Genomic DNA, 13,029 nt, shown 5'->3' with positions numbered 1-13,029 from the left:
TGAAACGCGTAGAAAGTTGATTAGAAATTGATTTTTCGCATTTTGAAATTTTAAACGCCCGTGCGCGCGTAACTTCTTGTGAAACATGCCATTTTTTTTCCACAGTCAGTTAGCGCAAGATATAAATTAAACTTTTGTTAAGTTTCAATTTAAATTGCTATATGGTTTTCGATCTATGTTAAATACGCGAAATTCGTTAAAACGCGCGTAAATCACGTTGCGCAATTCTGACGTCATTCACAATAGGAGGTGCACAATTTCACGTGAATGCCCACATGTTGACAAAGTTATAAAATGTTTTGTTTACAAGTTTTTGAGATACGCGAGACACAAAATTGACAGAAAGAAAGAATAATACAGAAAAAAAAAAAAACTAGATTTGAACTCGTCACTGCGGACGAGTTAGGTTATCCGCGAAAACGCAACGTCTAATATACACGTAGAATACATATAATAGGTCTGACGTGAAAACTAATTTTCGTTATTCGTTAAATATTGGTAATTTTGGCGAGGATTGCATGCCATACTGTAGGTGAACCGAATTTCGAGAAAATTCGACAACGTGTTGTGTTGTGGTATGTCGTTGGTAAACTCCATGTTGGTTTTTAAGAGTCGCTCTCTGATAATATTGTTACAAATACCATTTTATATCGTCGAACTTCAACGATTAAATAAATAAATAACAAACTCAAGTTTGTTGAGAATTGATATACTATAAGAAATAGGTAAGAAATTATGTGGATTGTTTGATTTGTAGTTGTTTTGTAATTGCTACTTACTAACGATACCCTAGCCTACTATAGATATACGGAAGGATGTCAGATTTTCAGAGATGGCCGGCAAACGTCGTGACGTTTTTCAGCCCGATGGCTTTCGTAGCAGCACGACAATCGTGTATGGCCATGTGTATGTTAAATACGGTCCCGGTAAATACGAACAAATATGTCTGCTACATTCATAGTGTACCTAGGCCTAGCCTGTACAAGAATACTTGCTGTTTTTAGTAGGACTAAACGGCGCTAGTTCCCTTTTGCACCTGGCTTATATTATATTAACTCTAGCTTAATTTTTAGTTGTATAAATTCTTAAAGAGAAGAAACAATGACTCGTTCTTCTTACAATAGCATGTTGTCTAGGCTTACTCCAGTAGTCCTAGTAGTAGTGACGTAGGTCAGCGCAGTTCCCTTTCGCACCTGTCATTGTTACAAATATTGTGGATGTTTTGATCACAATTTGTATTGATATTTATAATAATAATATATTTTTGTCTTGTAGCTGTTGGAAGAGATACACAATTGTTTCTACTTTAGTATCTCTAGAATATTGTAAGTAGTGTATATTAAATAAATAGTTTGTAGAGATGATTAATGGTTTCATGATTGGGAGTGAACTGTTGCCTGTTATTTTGTAGGCATTTTCTATTATGAAACATTTACATAATTCAGATTTTATTCTTTGTGAATAAAATAAGTTATTTTGAGGAAATTTCTTAATTTTTCAGACATTGATTAAGAAGCTTGTTGATTTGGAAAAAGTGTTAATGTTGTTTATTACCATTATCAATGTTTTTCCTTGTTTTTTTTAGATTGTAGAAAATATACAGTTTCAGCTACAGCTGTGAGTATCAGTAGATTATTTGTTAAACGGAGAAAACATATTTTCCTTGCTTTGTGAACTGTTGCCTGTTATTTTGTAGGCATTTTATATTATGAAACATTTAAATAATTCAGATTTTATGGTTTGTGAATAAGATATTAAATGAAAGTAGTATTGAGACAACATGTAGACCCCAATCAGCCGGCCCATACCCAAAGTTATTTTGAGGAAATTTCTTAATTTTTCAGACATTGATTAAGAAGCTTGTTGATTTGGAAAAAGTGTTAATGTTGTTTATCGCCATTATCAATGTTTTTCCTTGTTTTTTTTAGATTGTAGAAATTTAACAGTTTCAGCTACAGCTGTGAGTATTAGTAGATTATCTGTTAAATGGAGAAAACATATTTTCCTTACTTTGTGAACTGTTGCTTGCCCTAATCAGCCGGCCCATACCCAAAGTCATTTTGAGGAAATTTCCTAATTTTTCAGACATTAATTAAGAAGCATGTTGATTTGGAAAAAGGGTTAATGTTGTTTATTGCCATTATCAATGTTTTCCTTGTTGTTTTTAGATTGTAGAAAATATACAGTGTTAGCTACAGCTGTGAGTATTAGTAGATTATCTGTTAAATGGAGAAAACATATTTTCCTTACTTTGTGAACAGTTGCCTGTTATTTTGTAGGCATTTTCTATTATGAAACATTTACAGCATTCAGATTTTATGGTTTGTGAATAAAATATTAAATGAAATTAGCATTGAGAAAACATGTAGGCCCTAACCAGCTGTCTCATACCCAAAGTCATTTTGAGGAATTTCTAAATTTTTCAGACCTCGATTAAGAAGCATGTTGATTTGGAAAAAGTGTTAATGTTGTTTATTGCCAATTATTAATGTTTTTCCTTGTTTTTTTTTTAGATTGTAGAAAACATACAGTGTCAGCTACAGCTGTGAGTATTAGTAGATTATCTGCTAAACAGAGAAAACATATTTTCCTTACTTTGTGAACTGTTGCCTGTTATTTTGTAGGCATTTTCTATTATGAAACATTTACATCATTCAGATTTTATGGTTTGTGAATAAAATATTAAATGAAATTAGCATTGAGACAACATGTAGGCCCCAATCAGCCGATCCATACCCAAAGTCATTTTGAGGAAATTTCTTAATTTTTCAGACATTGATTAAGAAGCTTGTTGATTTGGAAAAAGTGTTAATGTTGTTTATTGCCATTATCAATGTTTTTCCTTGGTTTTTTTTAGATTGTAGAAAATATACAGTTTCAGCTATAGCTGTGAGTATCAGTAGATTATCTGTTAAACGGAGAAAACATATTTTCCTTACTTTGTGAACTGTTGCCTGTTATTTCGTAGACATTTTCTATTATGAAACATTTACGTAATTCAGATTTTATTGTTTGTGATCAAACAATTAAATGAAATTACCATTGAGACAACATGTAGGCCGCAATCAGCCGGCCCATACCCAAAGTCATTTTGAGGAAATTTCCTAATTTTTTAGACATTGATTAAGAAGCATGTTGATTTGGAAAAAGTATTAATGTTGTTTATTGCCATTATTAATGTTTTTCCTTGTTTTTTTTAGATTGTAGAAAATTAACAGTTTCAGCTACAGCTGTGAGTATTAGTAGATTATCTGTTAAACGGAGAAAACATATTTACCTTACTTTGTGAATTGTTGCCTGTTATTTTGTAGGCATTTTATATTATGAAACATTTAAATAATTTAGATTTTATGGTTTGTGAATACGATATTAAATGAAATTAGCATTGAGACAACATGTAGACCCTAACCAGCCGTCCCATACCTAAAGTCATTTTAAGGAAATTTCTTAATTTTTCAGACCTCGATTAAGAAGCATGTTGATTTGGAAAAAGTGTTAATGTTGTTTATTGCCAATTATTGATGTTTTTCCTTGTTTTGTTTTTTTAGATTGTAGAAAATATACAGTGTCAGCTACAGCTGTGAGTATTAGTAGATTATCTGTTAAACAGAGAAAACATATTTTCCTTACTTTGTGAACTGTTGCCTGTTATTTTGTAGGCATTTTATATTATGAAACATTTACATAATTCAGATTTTATGGTTTGTGAATAAGATATTAAATGAAAGTAGTTTTGAGACAACATGTAGACCCCAATCAGCCGGCCCATACCCAAAGTTATTTTGAGGAAATTTCTTAATTTTTCAGACATTGATTAAGAAGCATGTTGATTTAACAAAAGGGTTAATGTTGTTTTTTGCCATTATCAATGTTTTTCCTTGTTGTTTTTAGATTGTAGAAAATATACAGTGTTAGCTACAGCTGTGAGTATTAGTAGATTATCTGTTAAACGGAGAAAACATATTTTCCTTACTTTGTGAACAGTTGCCTGTTATTTTGTAGGCATTTTCTATTATGAAACATTTACATAATTCAGATTTTATGGTATGTGAATAAAATATTAAATGAAACTAGCATTGAGAAAACATGTAGGCCCTAACCAGCCGTCCCATACCTAAAGTCATTTTAAGGAAATTTCTTAATTTTTCAGACCTCGATTAAGAAGCATGTTGATTTGGAAAAAGTGTTAATGTTGTTTATTGCCAATTATTGATGTTTTTCCTTGTTTTGTTTTTTTAGATTGTAGAAAATATACAGTGTTAGCTACAGCTGTGAGTATTAGTAGATTATCTGTTAAACGGAGAAAACATATTTTCTTTACTTTGTGAACCGTTGCCTGTTATTTTGTAGGCATTTTCTATTATGTAACATTTACATCATTCAGATTTTATGGTTTGTGAATACGATATTAAATGAAATTAGCATTAAGACAACATGTAGGCCTAACCAGCTGTCTCATACCCAAAGTCATTTTGAGGAATTTCTTAATTTTTCAGACATTGATTAAGAAGCATGTTGATTTGGAAAAAGTGTTAATGTTGTTTATTGCCAATTATTGATGTTTTTCCTTGTTTTGTTTTTTTAGATTGTAGAAAATATACAGTGTCAGCTACAGCTGTGAGTATTAGTAGATTATCTGTTAAACAGAGAAAACATATTTTCCTTACTTTGTGAACTGTTGCCTGTTATTTTGTAGGCATTTTATATTATGAAACATTTACATAATTCAGATTTTATGGTTTGTGAATAAGATATTAAATGAAAGTAGTTTTGAGACAACATGTAGACCCCAATCAGCCGGCCCATACCCAAAGTTATTTTGAGGAAATTTCTTAATTTTTCAGACATTGATTAAGAAGCATGTTGATTTAACAAAAGGGTTAATGTTGTTTTTTGCCATTATCAATGTTTTTCCTTGTTGTTTTTAGATTGTAGAAAATATACAGTGTTAGCTACAGCTGTGAGTATTAGTAGATTATCTGTTAAACGGAGAAAACATATTTTCCTTACTTTGTGAACAGTTGCCTGTTATTTTGTAGGCATTTTCTATTATGAAACATTTACATAATTCAGATTTTATGGTTTGTGAATAAAATATTAAATGAAACTAGCATTGAGACAACATGTAGGCCCTAACCAGCCGTCCCATACCTAAAGTCATTTTAAGGAAATTTCTTAATTTTTCAGACCTCGATTAAGAAGCATGTTGATTTGGAAAAAGTGTTAATGTTGTTTATTGCCAATTATTGATGTTTTTCCTTGTTTTGTTTTTTTAGATTGTAGAAAATATACAGTGTTAGCTACAGCTGTGAGTATTAGTAGATTATCTGTTAAACGGAGAAAACATATTTTCTTTACTTTGTGAACCGTTGCCTGTTATTTTGTAGGCATTTTCTATTATGTAACATTTACATCATTCAGATTTTATGGTTTGTGAATAAAATATTAAATGAAATTAGCATTAAGACAACATGTAGGCCTAACCAGCTGTCTCATACCCAAAGTCATTTTGAGGAATTTCTTAATTTTTCAGACATTGATTAAGAAGCATGTTGATTTGGAAAAAGTGTTAATGTTGTTTATTGCCAATTATTGATGTTTTTCCTTGTTTTGTTTTTTTAGATTGTAGAAAATATACAGTGTCAGCTACAGCTGTGAGTATTAGTAGATTATCTGTTAAACAGAGAAAACATATTTTCCTTACTTTGTGAACTGTTGCCTGTTATTTTGTAGGCATTTTATATTATGAAACATTTACATAATTCAGATTTTATGGTTTGTGAATAAGATATTAAATGAAAGTAGTTTTGAGACAACATGTAGACCCCAATCAGCCGGCCCATACCCAAAGTTATTTTGAGGAAATTTCTTAATTTTTCAGACATTGATTAAGAAGCATGTTGATTTAACAAAAGGGTTAATGTTGTTTTTTGCCATTATCAATGTTTTTCCTTGTTGTTTTTAGATTGTAGAAAATATACAGTGTTAGCTACAGCTGTGAGTATTAGTAGATTATCTGTTAAACGGAGAAAACATATTTTCCTTACTTTGTGAACAGTTGCCTGTTATTTTGTAGGCATTTTCTATTATGAAACATTTACATAATTCAGATTTTATGGTTTGTGAATAAAATATTAAATGAAACTAGCATTGAGACAACATGTAGGCCCTAACCAGCCGTCCCATACCTAAAGTCATTTTAAGGAAATTTCTTAATTTTTCAGACCTCGATTAAGAAGCATGTTGATTTGGAAAAAGTGTTAATGTTGTTTATTGCCAATTATTGATGTTTTTCCTTGTTTTGTTTTTTTAGATTGTAGAAAAAATACAGTGTTAGCTACAGCTGTGAGTATTAGTAGATTATCTGTTAAACGGAGAAAACATATTTTCTTTACTTTGTGAACCGTTGCCTGTTATTTTGTAGGCATTTTCTATTATGTAACATTTACATCATTCAGATTTTATGGTTTGTGAATAAAATATTAAATGAAATTAGCATTAAGACAACATGTAGGCCTAACCAGCTGTCTCATACCCAAAGTCATTTTGAGGAATTTCTTAATTTTTCAGACATTGATTAAGAAGCATGTTGATTTGGAAAAAGTATTAATGTTGTTTATTGCCAATTATTAATGTTTTTCCTTGTTTTTTTTTTTTAGATTGTAGAACATATACAGTGTCAGCTACAGCTGTGAGTATTAGTAGATTATCTGTTAAACGGATAAAACATATTTTCTTTACTTTGTGAACCGTTGCCTGTTATTTTGTAGGCATGTTCTATTATGAAACATTTACATAAATCAGATTTTATGGTTTGTGAATAAAATATTAAATGAAATTAGCATTGAGACAACATGTAGGCCCTAACCAGCTGTCTAATACCCAAATTCATTTTGAGAAAATTTCTTAATTTTTCAGACATTGATTAAGAAGCATGTTGATTTTGAAAAAGTGTTAATGTTGTTTATTGCCATTATTAATGATTTTCCTTTTATTTTTTAGATTGTAGTTGTACAGAAAATATACAGTGCCAGTTACAGCTGTGAGTATTAGAAAATTATCTGTAAAACGGAAAAAACATATTTTCCTTACTTTATGCCCTCCAATAATTGATAAACATGTGTTGTTTGTAAATTTACTATACTGAGTGACCAAATATTTTTGTGTATAAAATTCTATTTTATTAGAACATTGAATAATTAAACCTATTTTCAGATTAATTTTGAAGGTGAAATTGTTATGAAAGAATTTGTTTCCGACACATTCCATGTAATGAAGTTTTGACATATTTTTAGGTCAAAATATCTTCTATAGTGATTTATTTATATTGTATAAACCAAAGTCACAAATATATTATCACAATTTACTTCAAAATTTGGGACAATCATCCTTTTTAACATAAATGTGGTGGTCAGTTTCTCCAGACATAAATTTGCAATTTTATAAAATGGGTCTATCCTGAATTTAGTAATGAGTTGGTCCTAATTTGTTTTGCTAGGCCCAATAGATCATGTTACATTCCACAGGGGGGATGTGTATATTATTATTTAGGTATTTGTAAAAACACTGATTTATCTACTGATTCAATATAATTGTTTGACTGTAATTCTTAGTACTGTACAGTGTATCTTAAAATTAATAACTAACTCTTTTTTTTTTCTTTTATTGTAGGTGACTGTCTTATATAAACCCACTGGATCTCAGAAGAGATCCGGGTCTTTAGAAAAAGATCCACTCTCCAAAGAGAGTTTCTACGAGGGGTTACCGAATTTTAATATTTATGCACAATTTCTTTTTAAACATTTTTTAAAAGTATCTTTGAAACATTCAATAAAACCTTGAAGTAAACAGAAGTTTATCACAAGGAAAAACTAATAAACAAAAGTTTATTACAAACCATTTTTGCAAAAGCAAAAGTGTAAAACCTTGAAGATAACAAAAGTTAATCACAAGGAAACAACTAATAAACAAAAGTTTATTACAAAACCATTTTTGCAAAAGCAAAAGTGTCAAACCTTGAAGATAACAGAAGTTAATCACAAGGAAACAACTAATAAACAAAAGTTTATTACAAAACCATTTTTGCAAAAGCAAAAGTGTAAAGTTAAAGTTTGATTATACAAACAAAAGTTTGAAGAATAAAACAGAAGCTTATTATAAAGAAATAAATATTAAACAGAGTTTATTACAAAAGAATTAATTAAAGAAGATTTAAAGATCACTTTTATTTGAATCTGTTATTAAGTAGAATTGTAAAAAGAATAAAAATTAGAATCTGAAACTATTTAGCATAACCAAGTATTAAAGAGAAGTTTAAAATAATATAAAGTATTTCATCAAGCCAATATTAAGCAGAAGCTAATTTTTTAATTCAGTGAAATTGAACTATTGAAAAAAAAGCAGACAAAAAAAAAAATATATTAAAAGAAAAAAAATTAGGACAAAAATTAAAAATCATAGAAACAAAAGACAATATAAAATTGAATTGTTTTTGGAATTTTAATAATTTATTTTGTTTTAGCAAGAATTTCTTGAATTGATAAAAAGAACCTAATTGTAATATTCATTGGAATTGCAGAATACAAAGTTTATTAATTTGAAGAAATTTGTAGATTTGTTTCTTATACAAATTTTGAATAATGGATATGGAATTCATAACATTAGTTGGTATCTTTTTGTTGATTATCTTTATAATGATAATTTTTTTGTGTAAGAATGTGAATAAAGAAGTTACAAGTAAAAAGCAGATTTTTGTCAATACAACTGGTAATGTTAATAATGGACTTATGGATAAGACAGCAGAATTTAAAATAGTTGTTAATGACATCTTGGACCTACTTGATGAATGCTGTTCAACTGAGAATGTCAAAGACGACAGAAATGATGATACAGGTAATGTCAATTGTGAATTTATGAAAGATACAACAGAATTTAAAGGAATAATTGATGATATCATAAACATATTATCTTATGGTACAGAGGTCACTTCAGAGTTTGATGATACATGCGATTTCTGTAATATTGAAGTGAAAGTAGACGACAATTGCATAACATGTGACTGTTGTAGTCAATATTTTCATGTGAAATGTGTAAGAGATGTTTTTGAAGACAAACTATGTAATTCCCGGGTAATTTGGATTTGTTCAATGTGTGGGAATAATAATTTTGTTGATAACATGTTTGGCGAAATAGGTATTCCCTGTCATTTCAATAGATATACGATTCTAGAACCTGATGAATCTGTCACTTCAGACTTTCCAGAATTAACGAAAAATAAAGAAAAACGTTGTAATAATGCAATATTAAAATGTCAACAAACAGGAAGTGAAGATTTACTTGGTAGTGATTGGATCAGAGTAAGATCAAAGAAAAGAACCGACAACAGAAAAAAAAGATGTAAAAATAGAGGAAATAAGAAAAGGAGAAAGCGCGTTATAAATGGTATAAGTATAGAACCAGGTGTAAAATATATTGGCAAAGGTGTAAAAGATTTCTATGAAAGACAAAATAATAACAAAATGGAATGGAATATGAATACAACTACTTACAGAGAATACAACAAAGAAAATGGTAAAACGAATATATTGGGAAATTCACAAACAATAATTGACGACAGTGGTAGGCCTATGTGTGATGATTTGAAAAATACAAAAGTAACGCACGGAATACAACAACAATCAGGTGGTGGTTCGAAACGTTTACGAAATAACAAGGGTCGTTTTGTCAAAACTAAGAAGATTGATAACAAAAAAGCACAAGGTAATGTGAATTTAAAGAATGATTGCGATACTATCAAAGATATAAAGAACATGGGTAATAATGACAATTCTGAAACGAAAACTGACGAGGATTTTAAAATGGAATGTACTGTAGAAAACGACAACACAGCGACTGACGATGCGAAAGCACAAAATAATAGCAAAATGAATGACAGAAGTAGAATAATTGATAGTAATGGTACAGATCATAAAAATGCAAGTTGTGAATTTGAGGAAAATGAAGTATTGATAATTGATGACGGATGCAAAAAAGCAGTGACTGAAAAAATTAGGTCCCATACTAAACCTAAATGTGACCAACATACTATCGATGTGGATATTGAAGTTTTAAAAAAAAATAATTTTTCGGAAGAATTGATAATCGATGATGTACCAAAACAAAAAAATACACGAAAAAGGCAGAAAACACAATCAATAAATGAATTACAAGTATATAATAGTAATGAAAATATAACTGTAGCACAGGGTAATTTTAATCAAGGGAATTATAGATTTGGCTTTGCAAGTGGTAAACAGTGTGTTGCAAATAGTCTTGTAGCTATTCTTTATTCTACAAAGAGGAATGGAAATGAATTTTACACCAAAGACCTTGATACAATATTGACTCTTGGAAACGAGTTGTACCGTTACATTCAGAAAGATTCCACTATGCACGAGGACCTTTTAATGATTTCTGAACTGCCGAAAGAATTGGATATCTTGGATAACACATTTGTAATATCTCCCAAAGAATCAGTTTTTGGCATAATAGATGGGAATCTCGAATTTATGGCTGAATATGGAGCCTTGTCATTAAACCAAGCTCTTGAAAAAGAATTACACCAACATGATGCATTTTTTATGAATTTCAACAGAAGCACATTTTCTATTATCAAACGTGTAAATGGATTTCTTATATTTGATCCACATGCAAGAGATCGATTTGGTTGTGTTAGTGAACATGGAAAGAGTATTTTACTTTACAGTCCATCTTGGCAAAGTGTGTACGATTATTGTATAAGATTAGCAAGGTCAATGAACTGTAATTTACATGAAACCGAGTTTGAACTGACTGGTGTAAATATTGAAAATAAGTCTATGATGTTATGTTCCGCTTCTGTGCTCGATGATAATTGTGAACAAAGAAACTTGGGAAACGTCGATGTTGATGAACCTAGTACGTCTTATCAGTATAAATGTAGTACACGATTACCAGACAAGAATATTGATTCTAAAGTTAAAGGCAAAAAACATAATAAAGAAGGTCATGTCTCATCAAGTAATGGATGGCAAAATGATAGTGATATTGAAATTGTTAATGTTCAGTATGGAAAAAGACCTGACAAGAATTTTAAATTTGTCCCGATCTTAGAAGAACAAAAGAAAAACATGTGTAATAAATTAGGCATTCATTGTGAACATATCGATATGAATTGTGGTATTAACAGAGCTAGTCAGATTGGACATCCTCTTCAAATTACAAATATTACAGGTGATGGTAATTGTTTTTATCGTGCAATTTCATACATTATTTCTGGGACTGAAGATAATCATTTACTTTTAAGAAGAGCAATTACTAATCATTTATTGGAAACTGATGACTTATTTATTAATACATTTAGTCACGAATATAGATCAGTTAAAGAATATGTGTTTAAAAAAAGAGTAATGGATAATGGAACGTGGGCATCCAATGCTGAAATAAGTGCAATGGCAAACTTGCTTAATACAGATATTTATTCATTTAATGATCAACTTTTGACGTGGCAATTGTTTTCTGCTAAAAAGCCGGGAAGAATAGATGATGTTACAACTGACAATGGTATATATATTTTGTACACCATGAATGTGCATTTTAATGTGGTGGAATCTGTCAATGTAAGTCAAAATAATTTTCAAGAAACAACAAGACAAGTTGATATGGATGTGACATCCCAAAAGAATTATACAACACAGAAACGAAAGCAAATGAGAAAAGAATGTCACACATTTGAAGACAAAGAACCAAAACACAAAAAGAGTAAAACTGCTGAGGGACCTTGTTCTGGAAATGAAGTAAAAACATTTAGAAGAAAAAGAAAAATATCTTATGAAAATAGAAAGCAAAAAGAAAAGAATCGTCAGAGAATGAAAAGAAGAAGAGAAGAAAAAGATAATTCAATAGAAAAAAATGAAAATAGAAACAAATATCAAAGTGATCCTGTATACAGAGAAGAAAAGAAACGTAAAGTAAAAGAGGCACAACAAATAAGATATGCTGATGATGATTATAAATTCCAAAAAAGGAAGGAAAACAAAGAAAGACAACAAAAAATGTATAGATGTGAACCTGAATATAATATAAAAGTACGAAATAAAGCGAGACATAACTACAATATTGATTTGGATTATCGAACAACCAAACAAGTCAACAATCTGTTAAATTATAAATGTAATGAAAAATTTGCGCAAAATTTGAAAGAAAAATTGAAGAATAGATACAATAATGATATAATATTTAGACATAAAACTATACAAAATAATAAACAAAGAAATGCAGAAAAGTATCACAATGATTCAAAATTCAGACAAAATTTGAAGCAAAAATTAGGAGCGAAGTATCGTAATAATTCAAAATTCAGAAAAAACGTTACGCAAAAATTGGCAGAGAAGTATCGGAGTAATTTGAAATTTCGTCAAAACTGCAAACAAAAACTGGCAGATAAGTATCGGAGTAATTTGAAATTTCGTCAAAACTGCAAACAAAAATTGGCAGATAAGTATCGGAGAAATTTGAAATTTCGTCAAAACTGCAAACAAAAATTAGCAGATAAGTATCGGAGAAATTTGAACTTTCGTCAAAACTGCAAGCAAAAATTGGCAGATAAGTATCGGAGTAATTTGGAATTTCGACAAAAGTGTAAACAAAAATTGGCAGAGAAATATCGAGGTAATTTAAAATTTCGTCAAAGTATTAAGGAAAGGTGTAAGCAAAGATTTGCAGAAAAGTATCATGGTGACGAAGAGTTCCGAAAAAATGTTATGAAGAAAAACATGAAAAACAGGGAAAAAAAGAAAAAAGAAAACAGCAATTTTGAGTTTGTTTTAGAAAATTTCAGGGAAACAGTTTCTCGTGGTCCTGAATATGTTTGTTGTGTATGCTTTAAAATGTTATTCAAAGATCAAGTTATGAAGTGTACCAAAGCTAAGTACAAAAATAAGGCTTGTATAAATGAAAAGTATTTGCATATTTGCAACAATGAATGTAATAAACCTTGTCAATTTATCGAAT

At 29.8% G+C, this 13,029-nt stretch overlaps 1 long non-coding RNA gene across 2 annotated transcripts; it reads left to right on the top strand.

The window, feature by feature from the left end:
• Nucleotides 1–2,512: 2,512 nt before the first annotated feature.
• LOC140046828 (uncharacterized) lies at nucleotides 2,513–8,050 on the top strand. Of its 2 annotated transcripts, XR_011844863.1 has the most exons (6): nucleotides 5,623–5,654; nucleotides 5,966–5,997; nucleotides 6,314–6,345; nucleotides 6,660–6,691; nucleotides 7,003–7,042; nucleotides 7,672–8,050. It is a non-coding gene; the product is annotated as an uncharacterized lncRNA (long non-coding RNA). The 2 variants fall into 2 exon arrangements; XR_011844862.1 differs by lacking the exons at nucleotides 5,623–5,654; nucleotides 5,966–5,997; nucleotides 6,314–6,345; nucleotides 6,660–6,691 and adding exons at nucleotides 2,513–2,545; nucleotides 2,858–2,889; nucleotides 4,586–4,617.
• The last annotated feature ends 4,979 nt before the right edge of the window (nucleotides 8,051–13,029 follow it).

This window comes from Antedon mediterranea, chromosome 4 (genome assembly GCF_964355755.1).
Source record: "Antedon mediterranea chromosome 4, ecAntMedi1.1, whole genome shotgun sequence".
Taxonomy (NCBI): domain Eukaryota; kingdom Metazoa; phylum Echinodermata; class Crinoidea; order Comatulida; family Antedonidae; genus Antedon; species Antedon mediterranea.
Note: the sequence above shows the minus strand (reverse complement) of the source record. Positions and strands in the feature narration are given on the sequence as shown.